The sequence below is a fragment of the Cervus elaphus genome, chromosome 8 (assembly GCF_910594005.1).
Source record: "Cervus elaphus chromosome 8, mCerEla1.1, whole genome shotgun sequence".
NCBI classification, from domain to species: Eukaryota; Metazoa; Chordata; class Mammalia; order Artiodactyla; family Cervidae; genus Cervus; species Cervus elaphus.
Genome location: NC_057822.1, coordinates 39,548,473 through 39,558,048, shown reverse-complemented (window position 1 = coordinate 39,558,048; position 9,576 = coordinate 39,548,473).

The window sequence follows — 9,576 nt, the reverse complement described above, 5'->3', positions numbered from 1 at the left end:
ACATCCTCAACTGGGTGTCGTTTTTGCTTTGGCTCTGTCTTTTCATTCTCTCTGGAGTTATTTCTCCACTGATTTCCAGTAGCATATTGGACACCTACCCACCTGGGGAGGTCATCTTTCAGTGTCCTACCTTTTTGCATTTTTTTTTTTCCTTTTTGCATTTTTATACTGTTCATGGGGTTCTCAAGGCAAGAATACTGAAGTGGCTTGCCATTCCCTTCTCCAGTGGACCACATTTTGTCAGAACTCTCCACCATGACCTGTCCGCCTTGGGTGACCCTACTCAGCATGGCTTAGTTTCACTGAGTTAGACAAGGCTGTGGTCCATGTGATTAGACTGGCTAGTTTTCTGTGATTGTGGTTTCCCTCTGGCTGCCCTCTGATGCCCTCTCTCAGCGCCAACCATCTTAGTGGGGTTTCTCTTACCTTGAATGTGGGGTATCTCTTCAAAGCTGTTGCAGCAAAGCGCAGCCGCTGCTCCTGACCTTGGACGCGGGGTAGCTCCTCTCGGCCGCTCGCTGCTCCCGTGCCGCTCGCTGCTCCAGCTGTGAATCTTAAACTGCTCTAAAAGATAGTCATTATTTTTAAAAATCTCAGGTAAAAACTTGATTGGCCACAGTGAGCTGGGGGAGCAAGACCATGAAATATAGACATAATCATGGAAACCTACTTCTCAGGATGTTTTCAGCAGTGGGGATTTCCCAAGAGGGGTCCATGTGTGGGACTACTTGTCTGCTCAAAATTTCTCTCTCAAGTTTCAGATGCCTCGCCTTCATTAAAATATTTTAGGATTTGGATGGTTATGTTCACCTTATCTACACGGTTCATGCTTTTAAATTCTTTGAGAATATTCCTTCTCATTCTTTATCTTGCCAGATGATGTGGTTCTTATCTTCACAGGTTGTTCTCATCTGGCAGCAGCTTTGGTCTTTCAAAATGCTCTTTCCTGAATCATGCACAATTGCTTTATAGAACTTGTGCATCACAGTTTGGTGTAATTTTGATCATATTTTCTATTTGATTATCAATATTGCTTTGTTGGCATTTTAAAATAAAGTTGTTCTATTCAAGGGAGAGTCAGCTCCACAGTCTAACTCCCATGTTGGTGTGCAGGAGTGTGTGTGTGTGTGTTATTGCCAGCTGTGATGTGGATAATAATGCTATGTGTGCTGTGATATTTGAAGGTGGGATGTATAGCTATGTAGATATATAAATAGTTTAGATTACTTTTTCCAAAACTTACTTGTTGATAATGAAATTCTTAGTTTTTTTTGGCCAGGTCACACAGCCTCAAAAATTTTTGTTTATAGTTTATCTCAGTTCAGCCAAACATTTTATTACATGGAAAAACTTCATGTTTTTTACAAGAGCATCTTCAGCATGGAATCTATTCCTCAGATAATTTAAATAGCAAACAAAAAAGTCTTAGAATTGGATTCAGGAGAAGCCTAGAGTTTTATCATTTCCTTGCAGAGAAGTGATTGTCTCTATCACTCGTTTTCTATCTCTAAGCTATGTCTATGTCTGTGACGTGAATAGTCTAATTCCATGACAGTCTTACAGGAATAATATAGCTATTTTAGCTTTAACTCATGTGCCAGAATATAGTAAGTGACAAATGTTGCACCAGAGCATGCTGTATGAGCTAAGGAGCTATTAGCTATTCCCTTTGCCTCAGAATAACAAAAGAATAAAAATATTTAATAACTGCTGATCAGAGTTTAAGCTTTCTTTGTTACATCATTAGAAATCTGAAGGTGTTAATGTGTTGGCAAAAGATAATATTATTTGATAGGAGTAGGTTAATAAATGTTGCTAATTATAATTAAACTAACTTGAATGGGTAGCTATGTTGGTTAATTTGAAATTTAGAAAAAATTAAATTCTCTAGTGAGGATCTTGGCCCTCTCTTGTGGAATGGTATTTTAATTAGGAAACTAAATATCTGGACATAGCTAAGTTTTGTTTTGGAATTATACAAATAATTATACAGAATGGCTGTAGAGATTCAAAAAATCTCTACTGTGAAGTAAGTAACACAATTCAGAACAATTCTGTGTGTGGATCAATATGTTTATGGTTTTAAACAGGCAAAAACAAAAATAAAAATTCTATTTGTAGTCAAGTCCCATGATTTCAGAAGGCTATAAGTCCTTTGAAAAGACTGTTTCAGGTGTTTGTTTTGAGGTTGTGGCCAAATAAATTATACAGCATTGGTGTTTTTCAGCTCCAGTTTCAAACAAAATTAATTTCTGATTAAATGTGAAATGGATAGAGGATTGAATTTTAGTTATTTTTTGGTGAATCTGATTATTAGACTTGATAAACTGACAGTATTTATGACTCATCATGATGTGCTTGAGAGTTTATTCTTTGGAGTCAGGCAAACACACTTCCTGATCCAGCCCTACTTCTTAGTAGTCATATGACCTTGGATAAATTATCTGACTTCTCCCAAGCCTCAGTTCTCTAATCAGTCAAAATGGAAGTAAGAACAGTAGTTCTTCATAGAATTGCATGAAGACTTAACGAGACCATCCAGTTAAAGTGCTTAACACAGTATCTAGCACATCTTAGGTGCTGCATAAAAATTTCTCTTCTTCCTTTTTCTCTTTGTTATTATTGTTAATATTTTATTTTGGAGGCTTACCAGGTGGCTCAGTGGTAAAGAGTCCACCTGTAATGCAGGAGACGCCGGAGAAGTGGGTTCAATCCCTGGGTCAGGAAGATTCCCCAGAGGAGAAAGTGACAAGCCACTCCAGTATTCTTGCCTGGAGAGTCCCATGAGCAAGGAACCTGGTGGGCTACATTCCACAGGGTCACAAAGAGTTGGATACAACTGAGCATGCACGCACTATTTTATTTTTATTGTTATTATTTGTGTTCTTCTTTGGTTTCTCACCAAATTTGGTACTACCTAAACTATGATTTAAGAAGTTACAGTTGTTGAATTCTTAAAATATACTGAGGGTATTACAAGAAACTCATTGGATGAGAAAACTGTCCCTTGGAAATATTTGAGACACAAAAGACAAGAGAAATAGGAGAAAGATAGGTATTGTATTTTGTTGGATTACCTCCAAAGATGTGTGGGACCTTGCCCCATAGTTCTCCCCCCGCCATATTGAGCTGCCTCCATGCTGCTATACGAGACTGTATTGTGCTTCCATGCTATTGAACTGGGCTTAGTGGAACTGACGCTGTTGGGCCCAGACCTCATATTTCTATCTCTCTTTATCTTTATGCAACAATGCCGAGTGGAAGACCAAAAATGAATTACATTGCAGGCTGACCAAGACTTTTGCAAGTCAATTTTTTAAAAGCAAAATATTGGAAACTGTAAGCAAAGTGAAAAGACAACCTTCAGAATGGGAGAAAATAATAGCAAATGAAGCAATGGACAAAGAATTAATCTCAAATATACACAAGCAACTCCTGCAGCTCAATTCCAGAAAAATAAAAGACCCAATCAAAAAGTGGGCCAAAGAACTAAACAGACATTTCTCCAAAGAAGACATACAGATGGCTAACAAACACATGAAAAGATGATCAACATCACTCATTATCAGAGAAATGCAAATAAAAACCACAATGAGGTACCATTACACGCCAGTCAGGATGGCTGCTATCCAAAAGTCTACAAGCAATAAATGCTGCAGAGGGTGTGGAGAAAAGGGAATCCTCTTACACTGTTGGTGGGAATGCAAACTAGTACAGCCACTATGGAGAACAGTGTGGAGATTCCTTAAGAAACTGGAAATAGAACTGCCATACGACCCAGCAATTCCACTGCTGAGCATACACAACGAGGAAACCAGAATTGAAAGAGACACGTGCACCCCAATGTTCATCGCAGCACTGTTTATAATACCCAGGACATGGAAGCAACCTAGATGCCCATCAGCAGATGAATGGATAAGAAAGCTGTGGTACATATACACAATGGAATATTACTCAGCCATTAAAAAGAATACATTTGAATGAGTTCTAATGAGGTGGATGAAACTGGAGCCTATTATACAGAGTGAAGTAAGCCAGAAAGAAAAACACCAATACAGTATACTAACTCATATATATGGAATTTAGAAAGATGGTAATGATAACCCTATATGTGAGACAGCAAAAGAGACACAGATGTATTGAACAGTCTTTTGGACTCTGTGGGAGAGGGCGAGGGTGGGATGATATGGGAGAATGGTGTTGAAACATGTAAATTATCATATGTGAAATGAATCACCAGTCCAAGTTCGATGCATGATACAGGATGCTTGGGGCTGGCGCACTGGGATGACCCAGAGGAATGGGATGGGGAGGGAGGTGGGTGGGGGGTTCAAGATGGGGAACACATATACACCCATGGTGGATTCAAGTCAATGAATGGCAAAACCAATACAATGTTGTAAAGTAAAATAAATAAATAAATTAATTAAAAAAATAAAAGCAAACTATTTACAAAGTACAATGGAATGTACTGGGAAGTCTGGAAAGAGGAACTCTGAATCCAGCCCCAATTCTGCCACAGAAAGCCTGGAAAGAGGAACTCTGAATCCAGCCCCAATTCTGCCACAGATTGGTGTGACCTTGGTTAACAAGCTTAAACTCTGGGCCTTTGTTTCCACAACAATGGGTTTGAAATCCTAGATGTCTTCAAAGATAACTTTCGGCTCAAATGCTTTCTAATTCTGTATTTTCCTAAATCCTGCAGCAATTGTACTAAGTTAATTTTTTAAACTTTCCTTGTTCAGGGTAAACTTGTTATGAAAGCAGAAATAGGGAAGAAGACCTTGGGAACAGTGCAGGAGTTGAATTCAGGGTTCCAATTCAAGTTCTGATGTGTTAATCTTGTTCTGGTGTGTGATCTTGGGAAATCCCTCTTCTTAGTATATCTTAACTCTGCTTCACATTCAATTAAACTGGGAGAAATTTTAAAACACTGACGTTAGACTCCATTCATGAGGGTTCTAAATACTCAGCCATCAACAGGTTGTTAAAGCTTTCCAGGTGACTAGAACGGAAAGGCAGGATTGAGGATCACTGCAAAAACCAGGGGTCCTTAATATCCTTGCATCCAAGATGGAGCCCCTAAAAAGAATAGTAATTACTGTCCTCTCTGTGACAGAATTGAAGATCAAATAAAATAATAAAATAGATAAAAGCACTTTAAGGCTTCCCAGGTGCACAGTGATAAAGAATTCGCCTTCTAATGCAGGAGATGCAACACGGGTTTGATCGCTGGGTAAGGAAGATCCCCTGCAGAAGGAAATGGCAACCCATTCCAGTATTGTTGCTTGGGAAATCCCATGGGGCAGAGGAGCCTGGCAGGCTTGGGGTTGAAAGAGTTGGACCCTACTGACTAGGAGTGTGCACCGTGCAAAAGCACTGTGTGATGTGTAAATGCACAGTAAGTCTTAAAGCAAATGCTATTAAAGAGCTTAAGTATTATTATTATGTAAATGGAGAGATTAGCTTTAGTACATTAATTCTTTTGGTGGGATTCTACCCTTTCACTTACAGTCTCTAAAAGTATTGATAGTTGAGGACCTCCTTCCCCAATCAGGACGTGGCAATTTACTACTGCAGAAACTCGAAGAGTTGCTCCGTGACCCAGAGGGAGTTTAGTAGTGACATGTTGCCTCGGTGATTATTATCAATAAACAGAATTCTTCCAAGTTTTGCACAGCATAGATTATCACCACAAATCATCACGACACGCTTGTTTATCCCTTTGTACTATGGCTTGTAAATGCAGCAAACGGGGATAAACTAGTCAAATGTTTGTGCAGTGGGGAGAGAAGTCAGCTGTTTTAAAGCTGTATCTTATTCTGTCAGGAATTCATACTTAACCTTCATTTAGTAGAAATAATATCCTTTAAGAACTAAATTTTATGTGTCCCCCGTGGTTATCTTTATTCAGATGTATTCACGCTTGGACACTTGGAAACATTTTTGCCTGTTCAACTATTCCATTAGAAATATGACTGTGACCATTGCAGTTTTGGTAATAAATACTTTTGCTTTTCCCGGTAGGGTTAGAGTAAGTCACACCTTGACTTCTGAAATTGGCCCGCTGTAGTCCGTCCTTCAGAATGAACATGTGTATTTAATACAGACTTGCAGACTTATTTTCCATGAATCTGCAAGCTGCCTGTGAAGCTGTGTCCTTGCTGTCTTGCAGCTACTCTTCAGGGTTGAGTTTGAGGAACACATACTCAGGGCACCTATGGTGACAGCCTCCGGGAAGGGCTCTCACTGCGTGCGTTAGTCCATCCTCTGACGTGTCACGGCTGTAGCCTTCCTTCAGCATCTCTCTGCTCACCAGAAAATACATCATGGCAAAACAAAGCAAAGTCTGGGATGTTTTCTGTGTCTGTATTTTTTTGGCAAATGATTTCTGACATTTCCCTCTGTTTTCTGAGTCTGGGAATGATCTCAAAATGTAGGAATGCTTCTTTCTTTAGGAATCCCTTCAACTGTTGAATGTCTATTAAAAATTAAGCAATTACATGCTGATTAAACAAATCATAAAGTTCAATGAACAGCTAGTTTTTTTGGAGTTAGAGCCATATACTGTTGCACATGTTTTCTGCTCACAGGCATATTAATGCAGTTGATGAAAAAATTTAACCTAAAGTCATTTTTATATATATATGTAGTTAAAAACGGTAGGTTGACAAACTAGGGCCTGCAGGCTGCGTAATTTTTACATTTTTAAAGGGTTATTAAAAATACCAAGAATATGCATCAGAAACCATATGGCACACAGGGCCTAAAATATTTACTATATGAATCTCTAGAGAAAGTGCTCGCTGACCCCAGAACCATGTGGAAAGTACCAATAAAGAGCTCACCCATCTCTGGCTTTTACCAAGAAGTACATTGTCTTGTTTTGAGAGGCTGGAGCTGGGGGACTGAACTAAGAACATGCAGATTATGACCTGCTGAAAGGTGAGGGGCACAAGCCACTTACAGGGGCAGACAGGTTTCTCTCTCGTTTATCTGAGCTCCCACTTTGGGAAAGTGTAATCAATGAACTCATTTGGATTGAAGGCACAGTTTCAATAAACCCACACAAAGGAAGCAGAGAGACAAGATTTACTACTTACAGATCCCAGAAGCTGGGGGAGTGGTGGGAGTAATGAGCTGGGGAAAGGACAGTCCTCTGTCCCAGGTCACCAATGAGCAGGAGATAGAGAGTGTGGCAAGCATTGATCCCTTATAACGTGGTTGGGGCAGAGGTCACTGACCTTTTACTGGTTTAATCCTAGGTGGTTACTTGAAGAGGTACAGCGGAAAAAGCAAATGCGAGCTTAAGGTGGGAATCTGAAGGTCGAGTCCTCATCTAAATGTTCAGACTCTGGCGTGAACAGGGTTTTCATACTGTCAAACGCCTAGGCAGCAAGTCAGAAAAACAAAAAGTTGTTTTTCTCATCACACTTCTCCCCTTGGAAGCATTAATTCTCACTTGTAAAATCAGTCTTCACAGCCAGTCTAAAAAGAGAACCAGAAACCTCCTGTAGCAGACGCTGTAACAGAATTCTCAGCTCTTCAGTCAGAGCTGCTGCCCTTTGGCCCTCGTTTGCTCCTTTGCTCTCCCTCCCCCAGACCGCTCCTCAACATCATCACCAGCCACCAATTTGCCACCTGCCGTCTTTGACCTTGGCTTCTTGGTCAAATGCTTTTTCCATTCTAATTGCTCTTGTGAATCTGCTTTGCTACATTGTCCTACTTTTTCACCTGCTTTCATCTTCCAAGGCCCCTCTTCTGTGATTTTTTTTTTTTTCCCTGCCTTCTCCACCAGAATCTCAGCCCTGTAGAGACAGATGCCTTCCAGATCGAATATTTCTACCCTTTTACTTGCTCCTGGGCAGGCCCAGTTTTCTTGCTGGTTTCAAGGCAGGTCTGGTTCTGGCCCCTGCTGCAGACGATAGCAGAGAGAGGACTTTGGGCATCTTCCCTCACCAGCCTAGCTGCACCACTTTTGGGGAGCAGCATGGCTATCTTTCATGGACACTGTTTGCGCACACCTTTCATCCTGTTCTTTTAGTATCCATATTGCTTGCTGTAATTTTCTTCCTGTGGACTTTCTGGCTGCTTGCCTTCCCCTATAACTGCATCAGTTTTCCCCATCTACCAAACTGACCAGGCCACTCCAGTGGTGCCTGCTGCTCTTGGGGTCCAGCGCGCATGTCTAACCAGAGCTATTGTATGCTCAGTTGGTAAGTCATGTCTGACTCTGTGACCCATGGACTGTAGCCTGCCAGGCTCCTCTGTCCATGGGATTTTCCAGGCAAGAATACTGGAGTGGCTTGCTGTTTGCTTCTCTAGGGGATTGTTCCAACTCAGAGATGGAACCTGCATCCTGCATCTCCTGCGCTGGCAGGTGGATTCTTTTTCACGGTCCCTCCTGGGAGCTATTACAGCACTCAGATTTCTGGTACAGTTCTCTCTTCATTCCAGTTCAGCTTGCTGAATCCCTCCCTCCTACCTGTGAGAGCCTCCTCTACCCAATACACATTTATCAAGTGTCGACCCTATAGGCTCCGCAGGTCAGGGATGACTGAGAGGCAGCCTAGGTCTCAGTGTTTTTCGACAGAGGAGAGATGATATGCACAGACATGAATATAGAGCAAAGCAGTAGGTGGTGATGAATACAATTACTAAATATTATGAGACCAGAGGAGACTGTTTAGAACTAAACTCTCTAATGATAAAACTACCAAACTACCTAGTGAAGATATTACTAAATTAAACAAATTAACCACTTAAAGAACTTTGATTCTGTTTTTAACCTTTCCTTAAATACATAGTTTAAAGGTCAAACTCCTGGGACATTTTTTTCTGAGTGACTTATTCCTTCTCTGACTCAGTTTCATTTACTGATACATTATCTTGCCTCCAGTCGAGTCTATAAACATTAAAGTTCTGTAAATAAATGCAGTTTTTGGATTATAGTGCAAAAGACAACATCTTTTTTTTTTTTTGGCAAACACTCCTGCTTCTTACTAGAAATGGAATTCAGTCCTTATTCCATTTCTCAAGTCTGTGGGATGGCGTCTGCTGACAGGTGGGTGTGCAGTTGATCCAGGGTGATTCATGGCTTTGTTTATTGGAAGAGGCTTTGAGAGGTTGCAAGAGATATCTTTTAAAGAACTTTGCATCTGGGCATCCATTGTCTTCATTTCCTTTTTTTCTTCTCATTCCTTGTCTACCTCCTTTGGCCCAAACCCTTTTCCAAGGATTATATTGATATATCAAATATAAATTGGGAAAACCTGGCCAGGACCTGCTTGTCTTGAGGGAGATACCCTCAAGAGCACTGGGCTGCAAGTAGGAACTGTGGGGCCATGACTGTGTTTTCATCAGCTGCCCCATGTGACTCCTGCTGTGGGTACCACCGGCTGGTCTGGTCATTCATGACATATTTTCTGAGAGCCTTCTCTGTGCCACAAACATCATGCTAGGTTCTAGGGACACAAATTGAGTCAAAAGGAAAACTGTTGCTGCCCACATTCGGGGGAGGTAGCATCAATTACAAGTTCACATTAATAGATGTGTGATAACAAATTATCCTACCTC